General features: G+C 43.6%; 1 protein-coding gene across 2 annotated transcripts in view; it reads right to left on the bottom strand.

Moving 5' to 3' along the window:
• The window catches only part of GRM8 (glutamate metabotropic receptor 8), a 1,218,499-nt gene that overhangs the window by 24,006 nt on the left and 1,175,223 nt on the right, over positions 1-19,270 (bottom strand). The gene's annotated exons all lie outside the window — the stretch shown is intronic.

Genomic DNA, 19,270 nt, shown 5'->3' with positions numbered 1-19,270 from the left:
GAAAACTGGAAATGGGAACCATGGTGACTGATAATGGGAAGAACATCTTGTCTGCGCTGCGACAAGGAAGCCTGAGCCATGCGCCCTGCATGGTGCATGTGCTCAATCTGGTTGAAAAGCGGTTCCTGAAGTGTTCCCCCCATTTGCAAGACATTCTAACAATGGGAAGGAAACTTTGCATGCACTTCAGCCACTCATACACTGCAAAGCATACCCTCCTTGAGCTGCAGCATCAGAACAGTATCCCCCAACATATTCTGATTTACGATGTTTTCAGAGGTTTGAATTCCACTATCCATATGTTGGACCAACAATATGAACAGAGAAAAGCCATTACTGATTTCTTGATGATCCAAGTAGATAGGGGGTCTCCCCTGTGTAACTTAAAAGTCAAAAGCCACATTATTAGTAAATCGCCAGGATTACGGGATGAACAACGTCATTCCATTGCTTCATTTCTTAAAAAATGGAAACGATGGCTGGTCAGGGCACTGGAGACATGGCACCACATGGCCCCGGAGAAGGGGGAGGGGCACAGTGGAGCACAGTTTAGGTTTCACGAGATGGGCGGTTTTTCTAGTCATCTGACAGGAGAGGAGGAGCAGGAGCAGTTAGAGGGTTATGAGGAAGGCGAGATAGAGGACCCAGACACACCGTGGCAGTATGCAGTGGAGATGGATGCAGGGAGTCCCTTCAAGTCCCTTGCACAAATGACACGATGCATGCTCCCTTTTTTGTGTAGTGACCATTCAGCAGCAGGATGACTTCTGGCTCTCCACCTTATTGGTCCCTTGCTTCCGGCATAAAATGTAGGGCTTTTTTACACCCACTGAGATGGAGGATGAACTGACCTACTACAGAGACATCCTACATAGCCAGTTGGCCGATGCCTATCGGCACCATCGCCCATCCTCTCACAGGTCTGGCTCGGGGGGCCCTCTGCGCTCACCTTCCACTCCCATGGCTGCTGGGGAGGGGTGGGGTGGCAGGAGCAGTACCAGCTCCATCAGCAGCCTGAGTCTACAGTTGCTGATGAATACCTTTCTTCATCCGCATTGTGAAGCAACTCATCAGCAGCAGGTAGACCTAGAGCAGGACCTGCAGGTGGTGGCATACCTTGACATGCCCATGCCAACACACCTTGAAGATCCGCTGGACTTCTGGGCAGCCAAACTTGATTTTTGGCCACAACTAGCAGCTTTGCCGTGGAAAAGCTGTCCCACCCAGCCAGTAGTGTGCCATGAAAGTGGGTGTTTAGTGCGGCGGGGGCCATAGTCACACTGAGGAGAACTCGTCTGTCCACAAAAAATGTGGAGAGACTGACCTTTGTGAAGACGAATCAGGAATGGATCAGCCAGGATTTCCACCCACCAATGCCTGATGCATCAGAGTCTAGATTGACCATGGTGCCACACCAACACTTCACAAATATGGATAGTGCCAAATAGATTTAAGGTGCTGCTCCCCAGTTACAATCATTCTTCCGCATCAGACCTTTTTTCACCCACCTTCATCACCGGGGACTGGTATTGCCACCCACAGTAATACCAACAACCAAATGTTGCCCCAAGAGGAGGGGAGGTTTTAATACAACTGAACAACAAATGTGCCCATAAGGCACTAATCTCTATTGATCCCTACTCTATTAAAACATATTTTTTATTTTTATTAAATTATTATTACAAACAAGGGGGATATTAAAACCACACAAAAATTCACTGGAATTTAATCCACTATCCTCTCCAAATCGTTTTGTCTACACTGTTCGATTGAACTAGTTATTGGAGAGGATAATCAGTACTGCATTAGTGCTGATTAGAGGCTTACTGTGCCAGTATTGGAGGCAGTTGCACCTGCAGTGTGCACTGCCTCTCAGACTTTTTTATATATCAGTGGATTTGGGTAATTAAAATCATACACCTGATAACAACCTACATGTTTCGCCACCAATATGTGGCTTTCTCAAGGATGACAGCTAGCAGAATGAACGCTGCACGTGTCAGCTCAGTCTTCTAAATCCTCTGCGTCTGACGTCATAGCCAATCCGATCATGCATGTCGCATAAAATACCTGTCAATCCAATGAAATCTCTCAACAAAGTAAACACAGCACATCTTACAGGTGCTGTAAGTGTTCTTACCCACTCAGATATAATCAGAGGCATGCCTGAGACCAGACAGGCTCCACTGCCGGATCGCGCTCAGGGACGCGCGCCCGCTGCGAGGATTAACTGCGCCGCGCTCGCGCATCCGTGGCCAATCACAGGCGAGTGAGGCGCAAGTCAGCTGATCCACTTGATGTCAGGCAAAGTTGCGCATGTCACTGGACTTAGAAGAAATCCTGTGTATGGGTGTCTACTGCGCATGATCTGACTGATCTACATATATATATATATATATATATATATATATATATATATATATATATAAGCCTAATTATATAATAATGGTGAATTACATGAACGCTATCTATAATTTAATATTCATGGTGAAGTATTAATTAATTGGAGCTATTGTTTGACCAATCTTAGTTACCAATCAGTGTAATAAAGTGTGGTTATTTCTCATCAGCCTGAATCCAACAGTGTCACCAATTTTGGATTAATAGAGTACAGATTGTGAACATTAATAAAGTGTGGTTATTTCTTATGAACTTGAATCCAATAATGTCACCAATTTTGGATCAATAATGTACATATTATGATTATTAACAAATAGCACGAACAACCATGTAGTAACCTAAAAATGTGGGTTTATTAACATATGAAAACAATTACATTAATTATGGATTGGTGGGACTATTAATGGACAATATGGATGACCATAGAGCAACCATATGAGGTCTAACTAATTTCAATATATAAAAATGAAATAAAATAAATAAAACATCCGATAAAGAATATAACATAATGTAACGTGTGGTCAAATAGAGTATGAGTACAGTGACCCCCCGACCTACGATGGCCCTGACATACGATAATTTCAACATGCGATGGCCTCTCAGAGGCCATCGCATGTTGAAGGCAGCATCAACATACGATGCTTTTGTATTTCGGGGCCATCGCATAAACGGCTATCTGGCAGCGCAGACTGCTTCAGCATCCACCGGATAGCCGTTTACAGTGCCCCGTGTGGTCCGCTTACCTGTCCTCGTGGCTCCGACACGTCCTCTTCGGGATCCCCTCCATCGTCGGCGCTCTCCATCGTCGCCATCACGTTGCTGCGCACGCCGTCCCATCATCCAATAGGAGCGGCGTGCGTAGAGACGTGATGGCGGCGATGGAGAGCGAGGATGCCGGGGAAGCAGAGGCCTTGCAGGAGCGTCGGGGACACCTCGGGGACGCGGCAACAGCGATGGAGGGCGACATCCCGGGCAGCGGTGACGAGCGGTGACGGTCCGGAGCAGCGGGGACAGGTGAGTACAACTTCCTATACCAGTGGTCTTCAACCTGTGGACCTCCAGATGTTGCAAAACTACAACTCCCAGCATGCCCGGACAGCCGTTGGCTGTCCGGGCATGCTGGGTGTTGTAGTTTTGCAATATCTGGAGGTCCGCAGGTTGTAGACCACTGTCCTATACTTTACATTGCACGGATCCCTCAACATACGATGGTTTCAACAAATGATGGTCCATTTGGAACGGATTACCATCGTATGTTGAGGGACCACTGTATTATATAATCTATTAAAATAGCCAGTTTATACACTGTACCTATTACACTAAAATTCTAGGTGTGATGAACTCATTAATCAACTTTATTATCATGATAAATGAAACCATTAGGTAACTTTATTATCAGAACAAATTTTGTCTCAAGCTCCTATACATACCATCAGCACAATATTTCTATCCAATCTCACCTGTATGGAACAAATAACATAATCCCTATTGAAAACATTCTAACTGTCAGATCGTGCGCAGTAGACACCCACACACAGGATTTATTCTAAGTCCAGTGACATGCGCAACTTTGCCTGACATCAAGTGGATCAGATGACTTGCGCCTCACTCGCCTGTGATTGGCCACGGATGTGCGTGCATGGCGCAATTAATCCTCGCAGCAGGCGCACGTCCCCGAGTGTGATCTGGGAGTGGAGACTGTCTGGTCTCAGGCACGACTCTGATTATATCTGATTGGGTAAGAACACTCACAGCACCTGTAAGGCTAGGTTCAGACTACGGAATCTCCGGGCAGAAAATTTCCGCCCGGAGATTCCGAGTTCCGCCTGCGCCGACTGAATTAGTCGGCGCTAGGACCGCGCGGACACTGCAGTCTACCATAGACTACAATGTGTTCCGCGCGGATTTCCGCCTGAAGAAAGAGCACCGCCTTTCTTCAGGCGGAAATTTCCAAGCGGATTTTGAAAGCGGATTTTCCACTTCACAAATTTCGAAGTGTGAATTTGTGAACGGAAAACCATTCACTACACTAGACATTTTAGCAAGCGGAATTTCTGACGGAAATTTTACGTCTTAATTTCTGTCGGAAATTCCGTAGTCTGAACCTAGCCTGAGATGTGCTATGTTTACTTTGTTGAGAGATTTCATTGGTTTGACAGGTATTTTATGCGACATGCATGATCGGATTGGCTATGACGTCAGACTCAGAGGATATATAAGACTGAGCTGACACCTGCAGCGTACATTCTGCTAGCTGTCAACCTTGAGAAAGCCACATATTGGTGGCGAAACATGTAGGATGTTATCAGGTGTATGATTTTAATTACCCAAATCCACTGATATATAAAAAAAAGTCTGAGAGGCAGTGCACACTGCAGATGCAACTGCCTCCAATACTTGCACAATAAGCCTCTAATTAGCATTAATACAGTGTTGAATATCCTCTCCAATAACTAGTTCAATCGAACAGTGTATACAAAATGATTTGGAGAGGATCGTGGATTAGATTCCAGTGGATTTGGTGTAGTTTTAATATCCCCCTTGTTTGTAATAATAATTTAATAAAAATAAAAGTTATGTTTTAATAGAGTAGGGATCAAGAGTAAATAGTGCCTTATGGGCACATTTGTTGTTTAGTGGTACTGCCACCCACTGCACCACTCTGTTACTGGGTCACTTTCAGGACTCCTGATGCTGCTGCCACCTCCAGGCTGTCTCATTCTGCCACCATATGTTTTCTTCATGCTGCCGCCACCTCCAAGCTGTGTCATTCATCCACCATATGTTCTCCTCATGCTGCCGCCAACTCCAGGTTGTGTCATTCAGCCACTATATGTTCTTCTCATACTGCCGTCACCTCCATGCTGTGTCATTCAGCCACTATATGGTCTCCTCATGAGAAAATTTAGCATTTGTTTTAACTTTTAAACTCTCTGCTTGTAAGGAAAATGGACTTTCCAAATAAATTAGATATTGATTAGCATACGCAATATGTCTACTTTATGTTTGCATCATAAAGTTTACATTTTTTTTACTTTTTGAAGACATTTGACACACACTTTCTGTGAGAAATACACCATAAATGGACGCCATTATATAAACTACACCCCTCAAAGTATTCAAAATGACATTCAGAAAGTTTGTTAATCCCTTAGGTGTTTCACAGGAATAGCAGCAACATGAAGGAGAAAATTCTAAATCTTCAAATCTTATACTAACATGTTCTTGTAGACCCATTTTAGTATTTTTTACATGGGGTAAAAGGAGAAAAAGCCACCAAAATTTTGTAACCCAATTTCTCTTGAGTAAGGAAATACCTCATAAGTGGATGTAAAGTGGGTGCACTAGAGGGCTCAGAAAGGAAGGAGCGACAATGGCTTTTGGGGGGTATGTTGCATTTAGGAAGCCCCCATGGTGCAAGAACAGCCCACCCAAAAAAAAACATGGCACACTATTTTGGAAACTACACCCCTCAAGGAACGTAACAGGGGGTACAATGAGTCTTAACACCCCACTGGTGTTTGATGACTTTTTGTTAAAGTGGGAGGTGTAAATGAAAAAAAAATCCACTAAAATGCTTGTTTTTCCCCAAATGTACAATTTTTACAAGGGGTAATAGGAGAAAATGCCTCCCAAATTTTGTAACCCCATTTCTTCTGAGTATGCAAATACCCCATGTGTGGATGTAAACTGCTCTATGGGAGCACTACAATGCTCAGAAGAGAAGGAGCGCCTTTGGGCTTTTGGAGAGAGAATTTGGTTGGAATAGAAGTCGGGGGCCATGTGTGTTTACAAAGTCCCCATGGTAACAGAACAGTGGACCCCCACATGTGACCCCATTTTGAAAACTACACCCCTCAAGGAGTGTACTAAGGGGCGCAGTGAGCATTTACACCTCAATGGCATTTGACAGATCGTTGGAACAGTGGGCTGTGCAAATAAATATTAAAATTTTTCATTTTCACGGACCACTGTTCCAAAATTCTGTCATACACCTCTGGGGTGTAAATACTCACTGCACCCCTTGTTCATTTTTCGTTCAAATTGGGGTCACATGTGGGGGGAGTCCACTGTTCAGGCACCATGGGGGGCTTTGTAAACAAACATGGCCTTAAATTCCAGCCAAATTCTCTCTCCAAAAGCCCAATGGCGCTCATTCTCTTCTGAGCCCTGTAGTTCGCTCGCAGAGTACTTTACATCCACATATAGGGTATTTCCTTACTCAAAAGAAATGGGGTTATAAATTTTGGGGGCTTTTTTTTTTACTATTGCCCCTTGTGAAAATGAAAACTTTGGGGTTACATGAGCATTTTAGTGAAAAAAATCTAATTTTTGATTTTCATGTCCAACTTTTGTCAAACACCTGTGGAGTATTAAAGGGGTACTCCGGTGGAAAACTTTTTTTTTAATGAACTGGTGCCAGAAAGTTAACTAGATTTGTAAATTACTTCTATTAAAAATCTTTACCCTTCCTGTACTTTTTAGCAGCTGTATGCTACAGAGAAATTCTGTTCTTTTTTTATTTCTTTTTTGTCTTGTCCACAGTGCTCTCTGCTGACACCTGATGTCCGTATCAGGAACTGTCCAGAGCAAAAGAAAATCCCCATAGCAAACCTATGCTGCTCTGGACAGTTCCTGGCATGGACATCAGGTGTCAGTAGAAAGCATTGTGGACAAGGCAAAAAAGAAATTAAAAAAAGAACAGAATTTCCTCGGTAGCATACAGCTGCTAAAAAGTACAGGAAAGGTAAAGATATTTTAATAGAAGTAATTTACAAATCTGTTTAACTTTCTGGCACCAGTTGACTTATAAAGACCTAAAAAAATGTTTTCCACTGGAGTACCACTTTAACCTCTTAAGGACCCTTGACGTACACGTTTGTCATGACACCCTGGTACTTAAGGACCCATGACGTACGTGTACGTCATGGAGAATTCCGGCCCCCGCCACGCACCATGTGGGGATCGGACCGGAATACCGGCTGAAATCATTCAGCAGGCATCCCGTGCAAACGTCCAGGGGGGTCTTCACACCCCCCCCATGCCATGAATTCACCCTTGCGATTTGTGCGATTCCGGGTCATTACGGGTCTATGGTGACCCGGAATATAAGGGGGATCGTGGTTGTCTAAGACAACTATGATCCCCCTGAAGGGATAGGAGTGAGGTGGCAGGGGTGCCAACCCTCCTATCCCTGCTATTGGTCACCAAAAGCGACGACCAATAGCAGATCGGGGGCGGGGGGGTTAACTTTCGTTTTCCCCATCCTGCCCACCCACAATAGGCAGGGCAGGATGGGGAAATGACGGGGACCGATGCCGAAGATCCACTTACCCATCCGGGCGGGCGACGGAGGCAGCGGGCGATGGAGATCAGCGGGCGGCGATGTTGTGTGGCTGGATCGTACGGAAGACGGTGAGTTGCCTAACAACATCTGGAGGGTACAGTTTGAGACCACTATACAGTGGTCTGTAATTGTAACCCTCCAGATGTTGCAAAACTACAACTCCCAGCGTGCCCAGACAGCTGTTTGGGCATGCTGGATTATGTCGTTTTGCAACAACTGGAGGGCTAGAGTTTGAGACCACTATACAGTGGTCTCTAAACTGTAGCCCTCCAGATCTTGTGAAACTACAACTCCTAGCATGCCCAAACAGCTGTTTGCTGTCTGGGCATGCTGGGATTTGTAGTTTTGCAACAGCTGGAGGACCACAGTTTGGAGATCACTTTGCTGTGCACTCTAAAATTGTAGCCCTCCAGATGTTGCAAAACTGCAAATCCCAGCATGCCCAAATAGCTGTCTCGGCATGCTGGGAGTTGTAGTTTTGCAACAGCTGGAGGCACACTGGTTGGAAAATACTGAGTTAGGTAACAGAACCTAACTGAAGGTTTTCAAACCAGCGTGCCTCCATCTGTTGCAAAAGTAAAACTCCCAGCATGCACGGTCTGTCAATACATGCTGGAGTTGTAGTTTTGAAACAGCTGGAGGTTTGCCCCCCCATATGAACGTACAGGGTACATTCACACAGGCAGGTTTACAGTAAGTTTCCTGTTTCAAGTTTGGGTTGCGGCAAATTTTTGCACCGCAGCGCAAACTCCTAGCGGGAAACTCACCGTAACACGCCAGTGCGAATGTACCATAAAAACACTACACTACACTACACTAACACATAATAAAGGGTAAAACACTACATATACACCCCCTTACACTGCCCCCCCCCCCCAATAAAAAGGAAAAACGTATTGTATGGCAGTGTTTCCAAAACGGAGCCTCCAGCTGTTGCAAAACAACAACTCCCAGCATTTCCGGACAGCCACTGACTGTCCAGTCATGCTGGGAATGTAACAACAGCTGGAGGCACCCTGTTTGGGAATCACTGGCGTAGAATACCCCTATGCCCACCCCTATGCGATCCCTAATTTAGTCCTCAAATGCACATGGAGCTCTCTCACTTCGAAGCCTTGTCATATTTCAAGGAAACAGTTTAGGGCCACATATGGGGTATTTCCGTACTCGGGAGAAATTGCACTACAAATTTTGGGGGGCTTTTTCTCCTTTTACCCCTTATTAAAAGGAAAAGTTGGGGGCTACACCAGCCTGTTAGTGTAAAAAAAAAAAAAAATTACACTAACATGCTGGTGTTGCCCCATACTTTTTATTTTCACAAGCATTAAAAGGAAAAAAAGAAACCCAAAATTTGTAACGCAATTTCTCCTGAGTACGGAAATATCCCATATGTGGGCGTAAAATGCTCTGTGGGTGCACAACAAGGCTCAGGAGTGAGAGTGCACCATGTACATTTGAGGCCTAAATTGGGGATTTGCACAGGGGTGGCTGATTTTACAGCGGTTCTAACATAAACGCAAAAAAATAAATACCCACGTGTATCCCCATTTTGGAAACTACACCCTGTAACAAGGGGTATAGTGAGCATTAACACCCCACAGGTGTTTAATGAAAATTCTTCAACGTTTCAATGGAAAAATGAAAATAAAAAAATTTTCACTAAAATGCTGGTGTTACCCTAAATTTTTTATTTTCACAAGAGAACATAGGAAAAAAGCCCCCCAAAATTTGTAACCCCATTTCTTCTAAGTAAGAACATACCCCATATGTGGATGTAAAGTGCTCTGCGGGTGAACTACAATGCTCAGAAGAGGAGGAGCGCCATTGGGCTTTTGAAGAGAAAATTTGTCCGGAATTGAAGGCCACGTGTGTTTACAAAGCCCCCATGGTGCCAGAACAATGGACCCCCCCATATGTGACCCCATTTTGGAAACTACACCCCTCACATAATGTAATAAGGGGTACAGTGAGCATTTACGCCCCACAGGTGTCTGACAGATTTTTGGAACAGTGGTCCGTGAAAATGAAACATTTAATTTTTCATTTGCACAGCCCACTGTTCCAAAGATCTGTCAAACGCCAGTGGGGTGTACATACTCACTGCACCCCTTATTAAATTCTGTGAGGGGTGTAGTTTGCAAAATAGAGTCACATGTGGGGGGGGGGTCCACTGTTCTGGCACCACGGGGGGCTTTGTAAACGCACATGTCCCCTGACTTCCATTCCAAACAATTTTTTTTCCCAAAAGCTCAATGGCACTCCTTCTCTTCTGAGCATTGTAGTGCACCAGCAGAGCACTTGACATCCACACATGGGGTATTTCCATACTCAGAAGAGATGGGGATACAAATTTTGGGGGGCATTTTGTCCTATTTCCCCTTTAAAATTTTACATTTGAGGGAAAACTAGCATTTTTGTGAAAAAAAAATAATTTACACATCCAACTTTAACGAAAAGTCGTCAAACACCTGTGGGGTGTTAAGGTTCACTGGACCCCTTGTTACGTGCCTTGAGGGGTGTAGTTTCCAAAATAGTATGCCATGTGTTTTTTTTTTTTTTTTTTGCTGTCCTGCCACCATAGTGGCTTCCTAAATGGGACATGCCCCCCAAAAAACATTTCAGCAAAATTTTCTTTTCAAAAGCAAAATGTGACTCCTTCTCTTCTGAGCATTGTAGTTCGCCCGCAAAGCATTTTACGTCCTAACATAGGGTATTTCCATACTCAGAAGAGATGGGGTTACAAATTTTGGGGGGCATTTTGTCCTATTATGCCTTGTAAAAAATTTAAATTTGAGGGAAAACTAGAATTTTTGTGGAAAAAAACATTTACACATCCAACTTTAACAAAAAGTCGTCAAACACCTGTGGGGTGTTAAAATAGTATGCCATGTGTTTTTTTTTTTGCTGTTCTGGCACCATAGGGGCTTCCTAAATGTGAAATGCCCCCCAAAAACCATTTCAGAAAAACTCACTCTCCAAAATACCACTGTCGCTCCTTCCCTTTAGAGCCCTCTACTGCGCCCGTCGAACACTTGACATGCACATATGAGGTATTTTGTTACTCGAGAGAAATTGGGTTACACATTTTAGGAAGATTTCTCTCCTTTTACCCCTTGTAAAAATTCAATAACTGGGTCTACAAGAACATGCCAGTGTAAAAAATGAAGATTTTGAATTTTCTCCTTCAATTTGCTGCTATTCCTGTAAAACACCAAAAGGGTTTACAAACCTTTTGAATGTCATTTTGAATACTTTGAGGGGTGCAGTTTTTATAATGGGGTCATTTGTGGGTTATTTCTAATATGAAAGCCCTTCAAATCCACTTCAAAACTGGTCCCTGAAAAATTCAGATTTTGAAAAATTGGAAAATTGCTGTTATACTTTGAAGCCCTCTGATGTCTTCCAAAAGTAAAAACATGTCAAGTTTATGATGGAAACATAAAGTAGACATATTGTATATGTGAATCAATATATAATTTATTTGGAATATTCATTTTTCTTATAAGCAGAGAGCTTCAAAGTAAAAAAAAAAAATTCAAAATTTGCAAGAAATTATGCAAGTATCGACAAAATTTTACCACTAACATAAAGTTGAATGTGTCATGAAAAAACTATCTTGGCATCAGAATGAAAGGTAAAAGCATCCCAGAGTTATTAACTTTTAAAGTGACAGTGGTCAGATGTGCAAAAAATGTCCATGTCCTACAGTGAAAATTGACTGGGTCTTTAAGGGGTTATTGCTCATTATACCCCTTGTTACATTCCGAGAGGGGTGTAGTTTCAAAAATGGGGTTACTTGGGTGTTTTTGTGTGTTTATGTTAAAACCACTGTAAAATCAGTCACCCCTGTGCAAATCACCAATTTAGGCCTCAAATGTACATGGCGCTCTCACTCCTGAGCCATGTTGTGCACCCGCAGAGCATTTTACGTCCACATATGGGGTATTTCCGTACTCGGGGTCTTGTTTTCCTTTTTTCTCTTGTAAAAATGAAAAGAATGGGGGCAATACCAGCATGTTAGTGTGAAAAATGTATTTCTTTTTACACTAACATGCTGGTGTAGACCCCAATTTTTCATTTTCATAAGGGGTAAAAGGAGGAAAAGCCCCACAAAATTTGTAACACAATTTCTCCTGAGTACGGAAATACCTCATATGTGGCCCTAAACTATTGCCGTAAAATACGACAGGTCTCCGAAGTGAGAGAGCACCATGCGCATTTGAGGCCTAAATTAGGTATTTGCATAGGGGCGGACACAGATGCAAGCATTACTCTTGCCTTCGCAGCCAAAGAATACCCTACGCCTGTGTTTCCCAAACAAGATGCCTGCAGTTGTTGCAAAACTCCCAGCATGTCTGGACAGTCAATGACCGTCCGAAAAACAGCTGGAGGCTCTGTTTTGGAAGCGCATTTTTAGTGGGGAGGGGTATGAGTGTATATGTAGTGTTTTACTCTTTATTTTGTGATAGTGTAGTATAGTGTAGTTAGTGTTTTTAGGGTACATTGACACGGGAGGGGGTTTACAGTGAGTTTCCCACTGGGAGTTTGAGTTGCGGTGGAAAATTTGCCGCAGCTCAAACTTGCATTGGGAAGCTCACTGTAAAGCCCCGCCTGTGTGAATGTACCCTGTACATTCACATTGTAGGGGGGGGGGGAGGGGGTGTTTACAGGCGCAAACCTCCAGTTATTGCAAAACTACAACTCTAAACAGACTGCGCATGCTGGGAGTTATAGTTTTGCTACAGCTGGAAGCACACTGGTGGGAAAACACTGAATTAGGTAACAGGCTAACTCAGTGTTTACCCACCAGTGTGCCTCCAGCTGTTGCAAAACTACAACTCCCAGCATGTACTGACAGACGCATGTTGCCGGGCATGCCGGTAGTTTTGCAAGACCTGGAGGGCCACAGTTTAGAGATCGCTTCACAGTGATTTCCAAACCGTGGTCCTCCAGATCTTGCAAAACTACAAATCCCAGCATGCCCAGACAGCTAATGGTTGTCTGGGCATGCTGGGAGTTGTGGTTTTGAAATAGCTGGAGGCACACAACTGCAACTCCCAGCATGCCCAGACAGCCGTTGGCAGCCAGGCATGCTGCGAGTTGTAGTTTTGCAACATCTGGAGGACTACAGTTTGGAGACCACTGTGTAGTGGTTTCTAAACTGTGGTCCTCCAGATCTTGTAAAACGACAACTCCCAGCATGCCCAGACAGGCATTGGCTGTCTGGGCATGCTGGGAGTTGTGGTTTTGCTACATCTGGAGGACCACAGTTTGGAGACCACTACACAGTGGTCTCCAAACTGTGGTCCTCCAGATGTTGCAAAACTACAACTTCCAACATGCCCAGACTGTCTGGACATGCTGGGAGTTGTGGTTTGCAACTTGTAAGGGGGAAGGCACTTACCCCAGTCATCGTGGACGCTGGACCTCCGGACACCCGCCGCTCCCGTCGATCCTGCCGCTCACCCACCGAACCCGCAGATCCTGCCTAGCACCCACCACACACCCACTTCCCCTGCACACCCGTTTGCTGATCGGGTTAATCAAATGGGGTCCTGGGGTGTCAGTTCACCATAAATTTTCAATTTAAATTTGAAAATTCATCTTTTTATAATAGGGATTGTGAGGCCCTAGTGTCTATTCATGCTGTTGCCAGCTCCAGGCTGTGCCATTCGGACACTATATGGTCTCGTCATGCTGCTGGGACATTACATAAACATTTTTATGGCAGCACTAGCTACCATAAATCTTCAATTTAAATTTGAAAATGCATCTCCTCATGCTGCTGGGACATTACCATATATACTTGAGTATTAGCCGTTCCGAATTTAAGTCGAGGCCCCTAATTTCACCCCAGAAACCTAGGAAAAGTTATTGACTCGACTATAAGCCTAAGATGGGAAATACACCATCCCCCCATGCCATCACCCCCCCTGTCCTCATCCAGACCCCCATCATCATCACCCCCATCATTATCACCTCGTCATCATCACCCTGTCATTATCCCCCTCATCATCATCCCCCTCGTCACCATCCCCCTCGTCATCATCCCCCTCGTCATCACCCTCCTCTTCATCATCACCAACTGTCAATCCCTTCATCATCATCCAGACCCCCCTTTTGTTTTCTATTTACCTCCCCAGTTGTTGCTTTCTCGGTGAGAAGGAAGGGTGAGCTGGTCCCGGCCGGCCATCGTCGACCATCTATGCTGCAGGGACCATCAGGTGGGGAGGGTTAGTCGTTCCGGGCTGTCATCTTCACCAGGAGGCCCTCTTCTCTGCTCCGGGCTGGCCACGGACTAGTGACATTGCGTTGACGACGATGCGCAGAGATCTTCGTGCGCAGCAGACGTCCGTGACGTCCCTGCTCATGAACGTCCCTGCGAGGTGACGTCAATGCAGTGTCACTAGTTCGGGGCTGGCCCGGGGCTGGCCCGGGGCAGAGAAGAGGGCCTCCCGGTGATGGACAGCCCAGAACGACTAACCCTGCCCACCGGACGGTCCCTGCAGCATAGATGGCCGAAGATGCATGGCCTGGCCCATCCCTTCACAGCTTAGCCATAAGCATTTTTTGTTTAAGCCGATGGGGGCGTTTTCAGCACGAAAAATCATGCTGAAAAACTTGGCTTCTACTCGAGTATATACGGTACCTAAACATTTTTATGGCAGCACTAGCTACCATAAATCTTCAATTTGAATTTTAAAATTAATCTTTTAATCTTAGGAATTTTGAGGCAATATGGTCTCCTCATGCTGCTGGGACATTACTTAAACATTTTTATGGTAGCACTAGCTACCATAAATCTTCAATTAAAATTTGAAAATTAATATTTTAATTTTAGGGATTTTGAGGCAATATGGTCTCCTCATGCTGCTGGGACATTACCTAAACATTTTTATGGTAGCACTAGCTACCATAAATTTTCAATTTAAATTTGAAAAATTCATCTTTTAATCTTAGGGATTGTGAGGCCCTATGGTCTCCTCATGCTGCCACCAATTCCTGGCTTTGTCATTCTTCCAGATTATGGTCTCTTCATCTTGCTGCCACCTCTAGGCTCTGTCATTGTGCTGCCATGTGACATATGACTCCTTGTTGGATTTATTACTTTGTATCAACACAAAAAATCATCAAAAAATCGATAGAGCGATAACAATAAACCATAACTGATTAAATTAAACATTTGCACTTTCACAGTCAGGGGGGGCGCTGAGAGGCAGGGGCTGGAACAACTGGTATCTCGCCTGGCGGAGGACCACCAGCTCGATTTTCAGATACAAGTATGAACTTTTTCACTGCAGCCACTTCTACCTTTACTGCAGTCCCTCCCTTTTCAGGTAAACACTCAAACTATGGGGGTGCCCTGAGAGGCAGGGGCTGGAACAGGTGGTATATCGCATCGCAGCGGACCATCAACTAGATGCTCACCAGAATGGGTAATCAAAAAATGGATATAAATTCAAATTTAATTAAATGAAAATTATACAAAAAATCTTCCACACCCAGACGCTCCTCGGCAGTGATTCTAATAGCGATGTCTGTAATCTGCATGTCATACTAAATAACAGTATTATTTCACTAAGGCTGCATTCCCACTTTGTTTTTACATTACGGGTGCCGGATCCGGCTGGGGGAGGGGCAAATCGGGCTCTCCCGTACCCCAGGGGGACCAGCGCTTAAATCCATTTACTCTAATGAGCCGACCGGAGTCAAAAGGTGACTCCGGTTGGCTAATTTTTGACCCGTATCCGGTTTTGTGACTGGACCTAAAACCGTAGTATACTACGGTTTTAGGTCCAGTCAGGAAACCGCATACAGGTCAAAAATGAGCAAACCGGAGTCACCGTTTGACTCCGGTCGGCTCATTAAAGTAAATGGATTTCAGTGCTGGTCTGGCTGGGGTACGGGAGAGCCCGGTTTGCCCCTCCCCCAGCCGGATCCGGCACCCGTAATGTAAAAATGAAGTGTGAATGCAGCCTAACACAGCACACTCCCTATGCGTGTTTGGACAAGGAAAAGTGTTCTACACCCCTATTGAGCCTCTTTGCAGGCCAAAAATAGCCATTTTTAATAGCGATTCACCACAAATAAATTTGGACCGAACCAAATTTTTGGGAAAAATTTATCGAACCTGCCGAATCGAATTTTTCAAAAATTCGCTCATCTCTCATCAGTATGGAAAGCTGGGGAGGTAAGCCAATTCATTTTCCCAGAGACACATCCAATTGGTGAGTGCAGCCTAGACATTGTACAGATATAATGGACATTATTAGGACAGTGGCATAAAGTCTTTTAGAATCCTGCTAATGATGGGCATCGCAGATCAGGCTGATGCCCGGCAATAACCCTTTAGACACCTAAAACAGGGGAAAAATTTTTGTTGCCCGTTAGCTTAGGGAGCTGATTTAAAGGGGTACGCCGTTTTTTTTTTAAATCAACTGGTGGCAGAAAGTTTAACAGATTTGTAAATTACTTCTATTAAAAAATATTAATACTTCAAGTACTTCTTAGCTGCTGAATACTACAGAGGAAAAAAAAATTTGGAACACAGAGCTCTCTGCTGACATCACGAGCACAGTGCTCTCTGCTGACATCTCTGTCCATTTTAAGAACTGTCCAGAGTAAGAGAAAATCCCCATAGTCAAAATATACTGCTCTGGTGAGTTCCTAAAATGGACTGAGATGTCAGCAGAGAGCACTGTGATATCAGAAGAGAGCTCTGTGTTCCAAAAAGAAAATAATTTCCTCAGCAGCTAAGAAGTGCTGGAAGGATTAAGATTTTTTATTAGAAGTCATTTACAAATCTGTTTAACTTTCTGACACCAGTTGATTTAAAAAAAAAAAAAAAGTTTTCCACTGGAGTACCCCTTTAAACCACAATGACAAAATCATCGGGTCCCAATCAGCAGGACGGGCACAGTTCTCTTACCTATGTCTGTGCTATTTGATCAGTGCTACTTCACTGCAGGCAGCCTCAGCAGCTTGTAGCAATGGGGCACCAATAATACTGAGGAATTGTTCAGTGTATGAAATTAAAACATTACATGTCATTAAAAGTAGTGAATGAAATGTCAAAATAAATTGTTAATAAATGTGAATAAGCCCTTCCCCTAATAGAAATTTGAATCGCCTCCCTTTCCCCATTTTTCAAATAAAATAATTTAAACAAAAATAAGCATAAACATATACATTCCTGCATACTAAAAGCAAAAATATAGGCCTTAACCCCTTAAGGACTCAGGGTTTTTCCGTTTTTGCACTTTCGTTTTTTCCTCCTTACCTTTAAAAAATCATAACCCTTTCAATTTTCCACCTAAAAATCCATATTATGGCTTATTTTTTGCGTCGCCAATTCTACTTTGCAGTGACATTAGTCATTTTACCCAAAAATGCACGGCGAAACGGAAAAAAAAATCATTGTGCAACAAAATCGAAAAAAAAACCCGCCATTTTGTAACTTTTGGGGGCTTCCGTTTCTACGCAGTGCATATTTCGGTAAAAATTACACCTTATCATTATTCTGTAGGTCCATACGGTTAAAATGATACCCTACTTATATAGGTTTGATTTTGTCGCACTTCTGGAAAAAATCATAACTACATGCAGGAAAATTTATACGTTTAAAAATGTCATCTTCTGACCCCTATAACTTTTTTATTTTTCCACATACGGGGCGGTATGAGGACTCATTTTTTGCGCCGTGATCTGAAGTTTTTATTGGTATGATTTTTGTTTTGATCTGACTTTTTGATCACTTTTTATTCATTTTTTAATGTTATAAAAAGTTACCAAAATACGCTTTTTTGGACTTTGGAATTTTTTTGCGCGTACGCCATTGACCGTACGGCTTAATTAATGATATATTTTTATAGTTCGGACATTTACGCAAGCGGCGATACCACATATGTTTTTTTTTTTTTTTTTTTACACTGTTTTATTTTTCTTATGGGAAAAGGGGGGTGATTCAAACTTTTATTAGGGAAGGGGTTAAATGACCTTTATTAACACTTTTTTTTTACTTTTTTTTTGCAGTGTTATAGGTCCCATAGGGACCTATAACACTGCACACACTGATCTCTCATCCTGATCACAGGCGTGTATTAACACGCCTGTGATCAGCATTATCGACGCTTGACTGCTCCTGCCTGGATCTCAGGCACGGAGCAGTCATTCGTCGATCGGACACCGAGGAGGCAGGTAAGAGCCCTCCCGGTGTCCGATCAGCTGTTCGGGACGCCGCGATTTCACCGCGGCGGTCCCGAACAGCCCGACTGAGCAGCCGGGATACTTTCAGTTTCACTCTAGAAGCGGCGGTCAGCTTTGACCGCCGCTTCTAAAGGGTTAATACCGCACATCGCCGCGATCGGCGATGTGTGGTATTAGCCGCGGGTCCCGGCCGTTGATTAGCGCCGGGACCCACGCGATATGATGCGGGATCGCGGCGCGATCCCGCTTCATATCGCGGGAGCCGGCGCAGGACGTAAATATACGTCCTGCGTCGTTAAGGGGTTAAAGGGGTACTTCGGTGGAAAAAGATTTTTTTTTCAACTGGCTCCCAAAAGTTTAACAGGTTTGTAAATGACTTCTATTTAAAAATCTTAAAGGGTACCTCTCATCAAAAAAACTTTTGATATATTATAGATTAATGTATGCAGAATAACTTTACAATTGCATGTTATTAAAAAATATGCTTCTTTCTATTTAATTTTCCACTTTAAAGAAATGACCACTAGGGGTCTCCCTACCAGTCCTGGCAGCAAGCATTTCAGACTCATGCTGGAGTCCTAAACGCTACGAGCTGCCAGTCTGCTTTGTTCATAAAGGAGAACACTCAGAGCTGCCAGCCTGCTTTGTTCAAAGCCTGTTAGCTCTGAGTGTTTAGGACTCCAGCATGAGCCAGAAATGCTTGCTGACAGGACTGATCGGGAAAAATACAACAGAAAGAAGCATATTTTTCATTAACATGTTATTGGAAAGTTATTCAACATTCATTAATCTAAAATATATCAAAAGTTTATTTGATGAGAGGTACCCTTTAATCCTTCCAGTACTTATCAGCTGCTGTATACTACAGAGGAAGTTATTTTCTTTTTGGATTTATTTTCTGTCTGACCACAGTGCTCTCTGCTTACACCTCTGTCCATGTCAGAAACTGTCCAGAGCAAGAACAAATCCCCATAGCAAACCTCTCCTGCTCTAGGCAGTTCCTGACATGGACAGAGGTGTAAGCAGAGAGCACTGTGGTCAGACAGAAAAGAACTACTCAACTTCCTCTGTAGCATACAGAAGCTAACAAATTCTGGAAGGATTAAGATTTTTTTAATAGAAGTAATTTACAAATCTGTTTTACTTTCTGGCACCAGTTGATTTGAAAACTATTCTTTTCCACCGGAGTACCCCCCTTTTATGGGGTTAGCTGGGATTACAAAAACAGAGCAGATAAAAAATTTGAAAAAAGCAAAACAAAAAGAAAGAAAAAAAAAAAAAACGAACCTGTCTTTAGGTTGTGTGTAGTATTGAATC

Source organism: Hyla sarda, chromosome 4, assembly GCF_029499605.1.
Source record: "Hyla sarda isolate aHylSar1 chromosome 4, aHylSar1.hap1, whole genome shotgun sequence".
In the NCBI taxonomy this organism is placed as follows: Eukaryota; Metazoa; Chordata; class Amphibia; order Anura; family Hylidae; genus Hyla; species Hyla sarda.
The sequence above is the reverse complement of the archived record's forward strand: the minus strand, read 5'-3'. Positions and strand labels throughout refer to the sequence as shown.